Source organism: Pinus tabuliformis, chromosome 2_1 (genome assembly GCF_031772625.1).
Source record: "Pinus tabuliformis cultivar Carrire ecotype Pingquan chromosome 2_1, CPIR1, whole genome shotgun sequence".
Lineage (NCBI taxonomy): Eukaryota > Viridiplantae > Streptophyta > Pinopsida > Pinales > Pinaceae > Pinus > Pinus tabuliformis.
Window position 1 is genome coordinate 83,384,345 of NC_142299.1, and position 14,694 is coordinate 83,399,038.

A 14,694-nucleotide genomic window follows, 5' to 3' on the forward strand; every position below is an offset into this window, starting at 1 on the left:
GAATGACTTGGACACATGACACAGTAGGAAGACTAGGATGAAGACAGTGACAAATTACTGTGTAAAAGATGCCCCCTAAAGTATGAAGCCCAAGAGAGTGGGAGGGGTGAAATGCTTTACGAAACTGACTGAGCTGTAACATCATCTAGAAGAACCTGCATGCAAGTACAACTGATATCTCTGATAATGAAATACATGTAGTCTAGGCATGGGTGCAGCCATCCAAAAGACATAAGGAATAGGTCTGTGGTATGGATGCAGCCATCCAGCTATTGAGACCATGATGACGATAAAGGCATGGTCGCAGCCATCCATGAAGACTCAGGTATTGTTGCAGCCATCCATCAATGAGTCATGTAATCATAAACCAATCCACGCAGCCCAAACATGTGTAATTTGAGTTCGGGGTCTTGAACCCATCCGATCATAGTACAAATTCTGACATGCAAATAGATGTGCTGAGGTCGAGCATGATAGAAAATTGCTTGATTACCGGTCAATTATGAAAACCGTTAACAAGCGCGAGAGAAACCACCAATAATGCCAATGGCTCTCAAGGTACTATCTAGCACAATCCACGAAGTGTGAAAAAGGAGCTGAAGTCGAACACTCGTGGAATCACCCAATCAACGACCAATGATGAAAGTCTTTCGTTAGGTGCGAAGAACTTGCCATTGAGGCATGCAAGCTCTAAGGTACCAAAGTGGATCTCTAGATCAATCTCCTGGATAATGAGCTGATGTCGACAGGAGACGACCCGTCGCAGGAGGTCCATAATGTTTCCCCCATCAATGACACGAGATAAGGAACAAGTGGCAGATGGTGAAACAGAGTACCAGAGGAGAAGGTGAGGGTGTAAACTGCAAAAGGATTATACTCTTGAACATGTCGGCGACACGACTCCGGAGGATGGTAGCGTTCAGGCATCAAGGGATCAGAGGCTCGAAGGAGATGGCATGAATCGAATGGAATGAGGCTAGAATGATAACCCAAACCTGCGGAAGGCCAAATGACAATGTATGGATGTCCCAACCCGGCAAAAAGCAAAAGTGTCGATGTTCAAGAGTGACTAGCTGCCATAGACAATCAATGATAAACCTACTGTTAAATCCAACCTAGTAATAGTTTAACAAACCCTAGGAAGGAGAAGCTCAAGTCTCGTCATGGTGATGAGTCCAATGTTTCAAGGTTTAACGAGTCTAACATAGGTGAAACTCAGAGTCTTTTTCATGTTTAGAGAGTTTGAAAAAGACATGGAAAAGAAAACTCCACGGGGGTCCTTTTTTTAAATTTGTGTCTATCGAGCCTGAAAAAGTATAAAACGATACTCGAAAGAACCGCCCGACCATTACGATTGAGGAGTACTTTTTGTAACTAGTGACTTCGACCCGAAAAAGTAGAAAAGCGGTCAGAAGCACATCGTTTCGTAACCAAAAACGAGCTTGAAACGACAAAGGCCCGACAATATTTTTGTGTTTAAACGGTCAGAAAAGAGCTTAAAGGCGATCGCCTCTTTTTTCTTTTAACGAGCCAAGAGGAAAACTCAGCTATCTTTTCATTTTCAAATGGTCAAAAAAGAGTTGAAAGTAGACATCCATTTTAATTTTCTTTAACGAGTCAAAAAGGGAAAAATACTCGGCAATATTTTCATCTTTTACGAGTCAGAAAAGAGCTTAAAGGAGACTCATCCTAGAGGAATGAGTGGTATAAAGGGTAGCAACTGGTTCTAGCAATGGTGGAACTGCTCAAAACATGTAATGGTCAAGAGGCTGGCTAATAAAACCACTCATCGCTGCGGTTCCTTAGGAAAGGAAAAACAACCAAGTGAAAGCATATGATCGGCCAAAGAGATGGTGGCGATGGAATGAAACAACCAAGGCTCATCTAGCAGAATTTAGCGGATAAAAACGGCAATCACAAGATGTAAATCGGGTATGGGTTCATTTTTACACAAGCTTGAACCATGGAGAACTCTGCTTGGATTCGGTTTCATGTTTACACAAGCTTGAAACGAAAAACTATGCTTGTTATAAGTTTTCATGCCCCCAACATAATGACGCAAATCGAGGTACATGCCCCCCAAGCTTCATTGCATTCAACGAGGTGGATGGAATGAAGGTTCACATTCGAGATCTTAGAAAGACTCGACTTGGATTTTACGAGATCTTAATGAAAGACTCGATTTGGAAAGGGATTTGTTTCATTGTTTAATGAGGTTGACACGGTAAAAGAACTATCCTTATAACCCTTGTTTCATTTTTTAATGAGCTTGACATAAGATCAGGAACTATGCTCGTGACTCCTTGTTTCATTTTTTAACGAGGTTGACACAAGATAAGAACTGTCCTCAGACAACTTGTTTCATTTTAAACGACGTTGACACAAGATCAAAACTATCCTCGGACACCTTGTTTTGTTTTTTAACGAGGTCGACACAAGATCAGAACTATCCTCGGCCTCCTGTTCATGGGCCACACGAGAACATGGCTCCCAAGAGGTCTTTACGGGATGGAAGAGATGCGCTCTGGGAGGAATACGTGTCATGATGCACCAATGACAAATCGGGTTCCAATGTCCCTAGTACATGATGTACGAGACCATATGCATGATCAGTAGGAGATGCAGAGACGGAACGGGTAGCCACATAATTGACCTGTGGCAAAGAAGGCACTACTTGCAAGCAAGAAACAAGAGGGGATGACAGCTGCACAGGAGGCACCGGGGGACTAAAGAATGATAATTGATCGATGGTCACCATTCTTCCATCATGTGGAAAACAAACCACATGGAAAAAGGAAGATACAAGGGCCCCCATGGCATAAATATGGTCACGACCAAGGAGAAGACTGAAATCTAAAGCACCTTCGACAACCGTCACGTCGATACAGATGGTTTTGCCCCCCAAAGTAATAGGAAACTTTGGGAGTATCCCTAAAGGTTGACTGGTTCCTCCGTCAAATGCTAACAAATTTTGTGCAACCGGTACAAGCTGTGGGGATCCCAAAGCTTTCCAAGTAGTGGAAGGCATAAGACTGACAGATGCACCCTCATCCAAGACAGTGCCAGGTACAGCCTTATCATAGGCATGTACTGTAATCTGGAAAGGCACATGGGATGGAAGGAAAAATGTAGTCAAATGACTCCAGTCAAAGAAAATGACCGAACTACTTGGAGGGGGAATTGTATGATTGCCCCCCTGCTCTACAGGAACCAAAGAAGGACTCTCGTGATCAGCAGGGATAGGAGGGTCATTCTTAGACTCAAGAGAATCTGACAAGATGAGAAGAACATGAGCATGACACTTTTCCGAAACAGAGTGATCAACAGGTGGTGAACCTAAGTTGACACGCTCCCTGACCAATGGTTGGTCTGGAACAAGCTTAGCACAGCCAGGCTCAGAAGGAAGAGGATAGACAAGAGAAAAATCGAATTCAATCTCTTTGTCAATCGGGAGAGGGTCTGAAGAGAGCCTCTGATAACTAATGGGAAGTTGGGGTGAAGAAGCGTAAGACTTTCCAAAACAGTGGAACCTTTATCCATGAGCGGACAAAGGTGAAGGGGATGTTTGCCTTCACATAGCCTACAGGGGAATCAAATCTTCCCTTTCTTCTTACCGTTGCTAGTTGATAGAGTAGCATCGCCATGAGCTTCAGAGGATGATGAGGGACGAGCCCGATCATGAGACCATACTTCTAATATCCTAGGAATGCTAGGACAATCACGAAGAAGATGGTCACCCCTGCACAATTTACAAGGAAACTTAACCTTCCGCGGAGGAGCAGAAGGTGTTCCAACCTGAGATGTACTTGGAGCAGTAGCTGCGTAGGTGGCCTCGCATTTATCGGAATTCTTCTTCTTCTTCATCTTCTTCTTCTTCTTCTTCTTCTTAGTCTCCTGGTTACTAGATGTGAAACTTTCACTGGGCAAAGGAGGAGAGGAGGAGGAAGAAATAAGGGAAGAAGGCATAGGCTCAACCTTGGAATCAACATGTCATGGTTCGGATGAAGGAGACAGTGGAACAGGAGTCATGACACTCGGGACCACCGAGGTTGAAAATAACCAAATGGGTAAACCGATGGTTAACCCAGGCAAGGACAAAGTTGCCATATACGGAGCACCAACATTTCCAAAAGGAGGAAATGGACTAGGATTCCCATCTGGGGAAAGACCTTGGCCGGTAGACTCGGGGAATGTTGCCATCAGGAACGAGCCTGAAAACACTCGAACTGTAATGAAGAACTCTAACAGTTATCAGGAATATTTCATGGGCAAATAAATTTTATGTCACAGGAACAAAACTTGACCTTTTCATGTTTCAAGAGTCGAGAAAAGGACGAAAAGGTGACTCTATCTTTTTCGAGGTTTAATGAGCCTGAAAGGACAAGTGCTCAGATGGACCTTTTCTTTTAGGGAGTCCAAAAAGGAACAAAAGTGACTACTCTGGAGAACTAGGCAAAAGGTTTACCAGATAAATCCGTAAAACTGCATATACACCTTGGCAGTCATATGAAAACCAAGGACTTTCCGTACGGCAGTCAATCTTCCCGAATGCTGTGTTTGGTCCGTTACGGCTTGTAAGGCAGCATCCACGGCTTCCTATGGATAAAGGATGATAACCTAGTGGGGTCTCCCAGCATATACTCGACGGTACACGGGAGCAAAAATTCGTGCCAGACCACTATTGAGTCACAGAAGGAGGAATCACCCAACCTTGAGTGGAAACAAAAGTGACTAGGTTTAATGATGCCGGAGCACATCTCTAGCCTAGACCTCTAAATAGTGTGCGTTATGTTCCAATGCATTGTTAGATTTATTCAGTTCATTTTAAAGTTGATCTTGGATTATGTTTCAGTTTCCAGGCCCTACTGTATGTATATAACAAATCCTAGGATGCAGCTAGAATGAGTAAAGCATCTTTCATTTCGATGAACACCTACTTATAGAAAGGTAGAGAGTTCATTCCCAAACCAAGACAAGTGAATGCAAACACTAACACAATGCATCAATACACTAATCTCACGATGCATCGATACTACTAATGAAAGATTTAAAATTTGCCTTCCAATTTCTCAAACATGAAAATTCGTAATGCAAATGTACTTTCACTTTCGTATGCTAAATGAAATGCAATTCTTTTCATTTTGATGTCTCTTAAATCTAAAAGAAACCAATAAGCAATAAACAAATGTGGAAAAATGGTTGATCCAAACAATTGTAATCTATGTCCGGGTAGTGAAGAGAAATCGAAACAATGCCAAGATTGGTCCAATAATATTCACTAAACAATCAACCAAAAGTAAGCAAAGGGAAAGGCTCAATCAAACCAACAGCAAGCTGCAAACGAATCTTTGAGCAACCAAGCAACCAAGCGAAATTGATCCAAAAGACTTGAAACAATGAAACTAGGTCACAAAGCAAGAAAAACAAGATTCATTCAACAAAGCTCACAAGAGAGTGCCTCAACCTCTAAACAGTGAAAAACAAGTTATCAAACAAGTGAGAACAGCAAGGGACTAGCAAGACTGATGGATTTAGGAGGCAGAATTGAAAAAATCAATTCTACAGCAATCAGTGCGGGTGATACACAAGCAACAAGCGCTGATAAAGAGCACACCGCAGCAACAAAGCAATGTCAGCGCGGAAGTACACGACTTTTCCGCGATGGTCCGATTTACAGAACCATCGCGACTGTTAGGCGTAATTACGCGATGAACATGATACTACAAAAGGGGTGACGCGATGACAACGCGATTGTTAGATTAAAAGCTCCGATGATATTCAAAACAGTAACAGGCGAACCAAAAACTCCCAAATCAAAGACAATCAATCTTTAATCAAATAAGGGCATTTCCAAGATCAGGCCAGGAAACTCAGAAGACTGGTAACTAATCCCAAAAACTTCAACAGAGACCAAAACAAAAAACAAGACAAGAGTAAACAAGAGAAGAACAAAGGCCAAAGCTCCCCAGTGGAGTCGCCAATTTGTGATGTAGGAAACTGTTCCCTCTGCGGACAGAGGCAACCCCTCTAGCCCTAAAGTGGGTCTAGCCACAAACAAGGACAGATCAACAATAGCTTTCCTTAAACAGTCCTAGTTGGAGGCCTACCTCAACCGGTGGTCGATGGAGTTCCGTTGCGCTGCTCCAGCTTCTGCTTCCTTCTCCTAATGAGTAATCAACCTGAAATAATGCAAGGGAAATACAACAAAGCACGTAACCGGAACAAGAATGATATATTTACTCACAAAGTCAAGAAGTCATGAGCTATCAAGTACATTACATACAAGACATAGGAAAACATCATTGATTGCATTAATTATGAAATAAGAGTAAGCTTACAATCAAAGTCTTGATGTCACAAGCCTTCTCAGAAGGGATCCAGCCAGCATGTTCCTCAAGCATTCACTCTTTGAAGATGGATCTCCCAACATACAAGTCTCTCTCACTCACAAGTTTTACACAATATTAAGGGCACTTCACAACCTTCCTCAATCTATTAACAATCCCACACTTTTCACACTCACACCAGCTATCTAGCAAACTCACAAATACTAACAGCACTATCAGCAACCACGCCAAGGACTAAGAACTCCAAAACTAGCAGCACATAGCAATGGTGAGAGTTTAAATAGGAGAAGGAGTCTCCATGAAAGGTGGAAGAGTGAGCTTATCTCCAAGGAAGGTAGCACAAATGACGGAACAATCATGCCAGAGAAATGAGGGTGACACAAACTATGCCAACAACCAGGTCTGGAGTCATCTGGAAGGCCGACTGTTGGAACAAATTCACCCAATCTGCATCATCGCGGGAAAATAACTGATCTTCCACGCTGACATTTCTATTAAATAACATAGCTAGTTAGGTCATCGCTTAATATTACAAGTGACAGTCGCGCTGGCACATAAAATCGGACCATTGCGGGAATCAGGTGTACTTCCGCGATGGCAGCGCTTCTGGGCTATTTTGGAGCGCCCTTCAGCATGTTTATTTATCCAACATACGCGATGAGGCAGAAACCTTTGGAAAAGTGGGTCATTTGGTAACATCAGAGAGCATTTATCTAACATGATCATGAATGACCTGGACACATGACACAGTAGGAAGACTGGGATGAAGACAATGACAAATTACTGTGTAACAATGTGTGTAACAGGTAAATTTTGCAGATAATATTACAGTCTGTCAAAGGTCCTAGGAAGGCCTTTGAGGGTAGTTTTCATCCCATGCATTTTACCCCATAGCAGAATTGGCGACTCCACTGGGGACTATACATCTAGTTCCCGGTTACCCGAACTCCTCTTTGATCTTCTCTTTCTTCTATGAGCTTCCTGTTTCTTCAAATCCTTTTCTAATCCACCATCTACCTTGTTGCATCCTGCAAAGTTTCATTATGTTCAGAAACTGATCCCAAAAGCTCTCTTTTTGAGAAATTTCCCTCACTAACGTAGGTTGCTAGTCTACACAGAGCTTTATAAAGCTCTTTGACTGTGCACAAGGAGCGTTAGTGGCCAAACTAACTCTCTGTTTACACAGAAACAGAGTGTCAGTCTCCCATTTCCATGTTTTTCAGAAGATTTTGTGGACCAAAGGGGGGGAACTTGTCTCAGGGGCTAAAGTAAGATCTGCAACAGTATCATGTTAACAAATTTGGTGTCTTAAAAATTATTTTTAAGAAAATGTTTTAGTTTTTCTCTCATAAAAGACATTTTTGTTGAAAGAAAAGCTGATAAACTATATATCTCCTTCTGTCGAAATAGTTGTAGGCTGCTTCATTTTTGTTTTCAGTAGTTGTTAGGGAATATTGAGAAAAGAAACTTTCAGTTATGCAAGTGTTGAATGGCTTTAGATGCACTAACAAATCCATGAATATGTGAAATGATACATGTGTAGAATAATACTTGTTTGCATAAGAAATTGAAAAAAAAAATCAGAGCATTGTTCTGCATGGTTTATTGAGTTGAGAGTCTCATCATATTCATACAACACCCCTACTGAAGACAAATAAGCAAGTACACTAAAATTTACATTAAAATCAATCTGTTACTCTTTTTTTAGCAAACCAACGTTAGCTAGATTAGGACCTTGGAATAAGAATGTGAGTCAACTGCCCAAGGTTGAAAATCAAAACTAGTGTTCTTAACGAGTAAAAAATCCTTCTGTACTCATATTACCAAGGCCACACCACTAACAATGGAGCGAAATACGAGACAGCATCGGACTGTAATTGAAGGTAGCCTGCCTTCTCTTACAACTCCTTTGGGCATTTTGTGTATTGGGGGTCCCTTCGAGGATTTCGGAACTGAGTCGAGGACTAAGGTATCCTACCCACACATCATGCTATCTATGACTATGTCCCCCCTAGTAATGTCTGTGATTTGAGGTATCTCTAGTGGCCAAAACTTCTAGGTACTTACCTAAGGTGACTAGGACAGGCTATCTTGGTACCTCAAATGGATGGATCTACTTTGTCTTCATTTTTTGGGAGGGTGCTCATCTTCACGAGAGTACTTGGCCCCATAATCTGAGGTTTGGGTGAAGATCAAAAGTAACCGTAACCATACATTTGGCCATCCTTCTTTGTTACTCATTGAGAGACTGGGTTTCATCTCCAGTAATCAATGTTTATCAGACGAGGTAATTTCCCTCTGTTTGCTGATTGACATATTTAGTGTATTTTTTTCTTTTTAGGTATCTGAGTGCTATCGTTTTGAAGACTTTAAAGAATATCACATTAAAATTTATCTGATAAAACTTAACAGTCACTGTGGCTGCATCTGGCCCTCATCGTCAATCCAGATGATTGTTACGACTTCCTCCACTCATTGTGGAGGATCCATTGAGTTCCACTAACTTGGATTCCTCATCTTCGAGGAATCAATCTCCTAAATCGCACACGGGATCTGTCTGGACGACCAACAATTCTAGTTTGCTGGAGGATTTCTTCCTCATTTTAACACTCTGCTTACAGATTTGTCGGAACCTATCGTTACTCCCGTGTTACCTGTACTTCCTTCTTCAGTAGGAGGAACTTTCCCATCTATCCAGTCAACACCTCAAGGTTTGTGGAATTATAGAGACACTGTTGGTCCTCTACCACTTCCCCAGTCAACGGTCATCACAACACCGGTAATGTGGAATCCCGCAATCCCGTTCATCCTAGGTACTGCCACTCACATAACACCCTCTATAGGCGGAACCCAGCAGATGCTAGGTTCCACACCTATGGTGCCACAAAGCATACCTTCGACTAGTGCCACATATAGTGCTCCAATTAACACTCAATGTGGCACTATGCAAGCGGTTCCAGTTTACCAACAACAAGGTCAGCAACCAATGTATAGTTCCAACCCCCAGATTCAGATATCTGGAGCGGTTCCCAATATGTACATGATGGCGGGGTATGTCACAATTCCCTAGCCGTTCTCAGGCATGCATGGACAGTTTTTGATTGACATGAGTGTTCCCTCTATCAATGAAAGCCATATGGTTAGTTCTGTGTTGGTTGGGAATCCACAAGGGATTCCCACCCAATCCATGGGGGCACCCTACTCACAAGCTCAGATGAGTCAAGGGGGCACCACTTATACTGAGGGAAACTTCATATCCCAGTATCAAAATCCTCATGGAAATCCACTCTACAACACCGTACCACAAAGCAACTACTACACCACGTAGCCCATGTACACCATGGGGAACCAAATGATCGGAGGAGCACAGAGCTCCTCAGGTCATCCGTCATCACCATGGTCCGAGTCAGGGGCACCCAACAATTTGCCTTTTTTTGGCAACGTTGGATATTCCTGACTTATACAAGTTGAAAAACGACTCCATCTACCACAACTTACAATGGCTGTCGATCCCCCATAAAATACCAACGGACATTCCTAAGTTCGACGGAAAATAAGGGGAGGATCTGGGCACTCATGTCACCATCTACCATCTCTGGTGTGTTTCTAACTCTATGGTGGATGACAGCATCCGGTTACGTCTTTTTCCTCACACCCTCACTGGAAATGCTGCAAAGTGGTATATTGAGTTACCACACGCATCAGTGAATACCTTTGATGCTTTAGCGATGGAGTTCCTAAATCACTTTCAGTTACCTATCCATTATGAGACAGGGATGGAGCTCCTTACTTCGTTTCGTCAGGATACCGCCACCCACATCTCCGATCATATCCATGAATGGAGACATAGGCGGAGGTTAGTCAAAGCTTTGATCCCTGATTTTCTCTTAACAGACTGGTTCTGTAAGTCGTTACTCCCACAAATCGCTAGAGATGTCACTCTAGGTGGTGCAGTCACAGAGGACCAATCCATACGTCATGCCCAACACTTAGATTTGATTTATTCACAGTCTGGCACTCTCTACGACATTATCCCCTATGCTCCTAGTAACCCCAATCCTCCCACCACTCAGCACCCTAGAGCGCACGCCGATGGGATCGTCAGCGCAACCTCCGGGGCCGCTGTAAAACAACTTAGTGGTTCCATTATCAAGATGGCAATGGACCCCTCTACCAAAGCGACTGCTCTTCCTGCCACTGCGATTAAATCTGTGCAGTCTACACGGAAATCTGGTAGCAAGAACAACAAGAATAAGAACAAGACCGCTCCTTCTAAGGAGCAGTCATCTAAGTAGCCCAACCCGAAATAGAAGGCTGTTGCGCCTGCTAATATGGAAAAGGATAAAGGCACCAATTATTCATGCAAAATCTATCTTGAAGATTACGTAACCTGGAGTTGTGTGTGTCTTCAAGAATGCATGGATTACCTTACCAAGAAAGATTCTGGTAAGGCACCTATTATCCTTAGAAATCCTTTTCCTAATCAACAGCAGCAAAATCTCGTTGCCAACCAACTGCAACCCACGTCAGGGGGCAGTGACGGTTCGCAACACCCTTCAGTTGGTGAAGGAAGTTCTACCGTTTACACATTTGAAATGGTAGAACTAACAACAAGAGCCAAATCTTATGGAGCTCCTATCGCTCTGGCAGCAGAACCATCCATATGTCAAAACCCATCACCGCCCAACGATTTGCATATCGAAAGGCTAGTTGAGGAATTTGTAATTCGATCCCCCAAGGGGGAACTTTGACGCACAATGCACAATATATCTGCACATGCCACCCAACACTACAACATTGTAAAGGATTTGGCGCAAGCGCCGTTGGCTATGTTTGTGCTCGAAGTATTACAAACATGCCCCAGCCAACAGAAAGATTTGCTTTCGGCTATCGGGGATATTGACCCTACGGACACCATGCTTGCTATTTTCGACTTGGACAAGTGTAAACCTCCCCTTTCTCACCAGCTTTCATTTCAGGTGCATATCACCACGAAAGATAAAGGTATACACAGAATTGTTATCGATGAAGGTGCTTTGACCTGCGTCATGTCGGCTTCATGTTGGCTCGCCTTAGGTTCTCCAACCCTCTCCCCACCATCGAACTCCTTGAAAGCTTTCGACGGCCACACCTTTATACCAAAAGGATACTTAGCTAGTTTTCCCATCACTTTGGCTGGGAAAATAATAACAATGAACGTAGAAGTCATGGACAAGAAACTTGACTATAATCTATTGCTGGGTCGCAGTTGGACATATGCCATGATAGTCGTCGTATCCACTGTCTTTCACATCATCCAATTTCCATTGGATGGAAAGGTTATTACAGTAGATCAGTTATCTTTCTGCACCCCTGATTATTCACCATTACCAGGTGGCTCCATACCCCTAGTAGGAGGTGGAACTGACTCTTACATCAGTATCGATACTAGCCTATAGAAGGCTTCTTCCCTCATGGGTTGTTTCCATCTTCAATTGCCCAAGGCTCCACAAATGGTCAACATGATTTCATCTATTCCTCATGAACAGACCGATCCATGGATCCTTCCTACTCCTTCAAACATTGACACATACGGAGAACAAATGCCACTATCACCAACTGAATTGGCCTGCAAAGCCATTCAAATTGCATCCGAATCTCCAGTCACTTTGGTTTCGGCCAACAGTACCACTGCCCCTCCCATAACTGCTCCTTCTTTCGATCCACTCAATCAAGTCCTACATGTGGACGAAGCTATTAGAGAGATCACAAGGTTAGAAGAGCAACCTTGGGAGGATTCGCACCATCATGTTTCGATATATGATTCAGACATGATGCCTCTTCAAATCTTGTCACTTGATGCACATGAAATCATTTCCTCACCATATACGACTATCCAACTTTTGGACTCGGAAGGAAATAGGGGCAATATTTCACACACATTTCTCCCTGATATTTCTGTCATGACAGGCATCGTGGAAAACATATAGAGCAGAGCCAATCACAATCCTAAGGAAATTGTGAGCTTCACCTACCCATTTAGGGACTTGCGCGATGTTTTTCCTTGGTCTTACGAGGAAATGCATGGCATAGACCCTTCTATTTTCAAGCATGAGAACAAGGAAGTTTGAGCGTTCTTTTTATGGTATTTTTCGTGCTCATTAATCTGAAAAACCTCAAGTCTTCTCCTTTGGGCTCGTTAAACTACTACAAAGACGAATAGAGCATTGTTAGGGATATTTTATTGCTCTTTAAAGAATATAAACATCCTCGAGTTTTCATCATTACGCTCGTTAAAATCTATCTAACAATGGTAGAGCACTTTTGGAGACATTTTATTTCTCTTTAAAAAATATAAACATCTCCGAGTTTTTGTCGTAGGGCTCGTTAAACATATATACCACAATCCTTAAAGCACTTTTAGGGATATTTTATTGCTTTTTAAACAATATAAACATCCTCAAGTTTTTCATCATTTGCACTCGTTAAATATATGCAAATGATGCTCTGAGCACCTCTTTTTTGATCTTGTTCCAGCTCATAAACTGAAAAATACCAATGGAGCATCCTTTTTAGGCACTTTTTTCTCACTCTTTAAACTGAAAAAATCCCGAGTTGTGTCTTGCTGCTCGTTAAACATGCTAAAGATGACCCGAGCATTCTTTCAGGTACTTTTTCTTGCTCATTAAAAAATGAAAAATCCCGAGTTTTTGTTACTGAGCTCGTTAAAGTGTCACGACAAAACATGAGTTTAGTCTGTCGCCTCGTACTCGTAACAAAATGAGGTTGACATCTATTGGAAAAAGGTTTCTCTTTATCCGGGTTCAATAGATTAAAATACAGAAAAGTAACCGATCTGGGTATATTATTAACCTTTTGTCGCACCCAGTTAACAACTATGACAAAGGACCACCATGGAGTCTCTCTTTACGATCTTTTCAGACTCTCTAAATATGAAAAGACCATCAAATTGTCTAGTCTAGACTCTTTAAATACATAGACAAGATATAGAGTCGTTCTTTTTACGATACTTTTCAGACTCTTAAAAGATGAAAAAATCGACGAGTTTGCCTATCTGGACTCATTAAACTAATCAGATAGGGCAAAGAGTTGTTCTTTTTGTGATCATTTTCAGACTCTTTAAACATGAAAAGATCGATGAGTTTACCCGTCTGGACTCATTAAAAAATCAGACAGGGAAAGTGGACAATACAACTGTATCCTGTATTCGAAAGCATGGTTTGGCAGCATTCGTTCCCTTGAACATGGCACTCCCTCAGATAAACCTTCATTTTGATAGCCTCTCAGTATGAACCCTACCAACCTATGAGTTTTTAGCCTATATACCCTGATGTAATTGCATCTCCATATCTTAAACACTCTGTAGTGTTCATGAGTCTAGAGCTATCTGGTTAAAACCATTGTCGTGCCTTCTATTGTTCAAGGGTCCCTATTTGTTTCCTCTATCAACCAATCCTACATATCCTTTCATCATGCCCTCCGTTGTTTAGACCCAAAAGCTTAAAAGATTCTTCAAAAAACAAAATCATCCTTGTCTGGTTTCATGTTGACTGATGTAGGACACGTCATTGCCTACCTTTCAATAGGTTTCTTCCTATCGACTTCAACATTCTATCTAGGAAGATAACCTAGAAACACATTCAGTGCCTTGGTGCTTCCAGACATTAGTGGCAAGTTACCTTGTGCTTGATCACGAGTTTTCATTATTGGCTCCTGGTTAAGCGATTCTACGAGTGTTCGACGACAAAAAATCTTTCACACTCGCTAGTTTGCACTGTGCATCTTGGAGACCATCACCATTATCAGTGGCCTTCCTCACATCTGTTAACAGTCTCCATTATTGGCTGGTAATCAGATGATTTCGTGCATGTTCGACGTCAACACATATTATCACATGTACCGATCTATGTTGTTCGATGAAGCGAGAATCAAGACCTTGGGTAGAGGCTTGCATCATTCAGCCTTGTTTCCTCTCCCAAGTTGCGAAATTTTTCTTTGGAGACAACTATTTCAGGATGATCTATTATGACACTGGATCCACCCTCTACCATATTGGCAACCAGCATTGTTATATCTCTGAGGAGAAAGTTACTTTGACATAGCTATTGAGCATGGGAATGCCCAACTCAGGACATGATTTTAGTGGTTTATATATATGTATCTCTGTTGTATCAAGTTTTCCTTGCCACTGGAAACTTCTCTCTCTACAAAGATTTTGACAGCAAATTACAATGTTTTTTCATAAAGTATTTCGGCCATCATCTCTGCCTCTGATCTCATACTTTAGGGGGCATGTGTTATAGGACAAATTGACCTCCTAATTAACTCAGAGGAGAAAGGCAAGATG